Below are 919 nucleotides of genomic sequence, written 5' to 3'. Positions count from 1 at the left end.
GCCTTGGAGCCAGGTAAGTACAGACTGAAACCTCTACAGACTGTGAGCTAAATAAACTTTCCTTCCTTGATTTTGGGTGTTGGGCATTTTGTCCTAGTGTCTCAGTTACTGTTCTTTCGTTGTTGAGACAAATACCTAACACTAAAATTAGGGAAGGAAAGGTTTATTTATATTTACCTCACAGTTACTGCAGGTTTCAGTCCATACTCAGCTAGCTCCAAGGCAGAGCAACACATAGCAGAGAGCAACATTTCATGGCAGCAGCAAGAGCAGAGGAGTAGCAACAACAATGGTTATAGAGAGCAACTCCGTCTCCCTAAAGTTGCATTCAGGCTATACACCCCAGACTGGGTATAGTGCTGACACTCATAATCCCAGCGGCACTCATATCCATAATCCCAGTGGATCAAGATCACAAACTCTAGAAGTCCAATCCATGACTGCATGAGGCTTTAGGGGGACAAGTAGATACAAACCTTAACACCCAGCAACAAGAGAAAAGTAACCGAGTCAAGGCCAGAACTCAAAAATAAAGTAGCTACATCTACATATGTCCCTTAGAAATAAACACCAATGGTTAATATTCTAACAAACATCAGTCACCTGAGTGAGGGGCAAGAGTCCCTGAGCATGCATGCCTAAAAAAGGTCCTTGTTCTTTCCATACGCACTTGCTATGTGACTTGCTTCTGCATTAGATCAGCATTTCCTAAGCAACTATACTTAATAATCTTATTAGTTGATCATAGTTTTGCCCCACCTTTACCCACATCCTGATTTTGCTCCATAAAGCTTCCACTAAAAAGTGGCCTCTTTGGCCATGTAATGAGTCAACTCACATTTTAGATTATAAATATAAATCTTGTGCTTTCTGTTGTAAATGTATACTCACCACTGTTCTAAGTTGTTTAGTAAATAGT

This window comes from Octodon degus, unplaced genomic scaffold, assembly GCF_000260255.1.
Source record: "Octodon degus isolate 3935 unplaced genomic scaffold, OctDeg1.0 scaffold00003, whole genome shotgun sequence".
Classification (NCBI taxonomy): domain Eukaryota; kingdom Metazoa; phylum Chordata; class Mammalia; order Rodentia; family Octodontidae; genus Octodon; species Octodon degus.
This window is presented reverse-complemented; position numbering follows the sequence as displayed.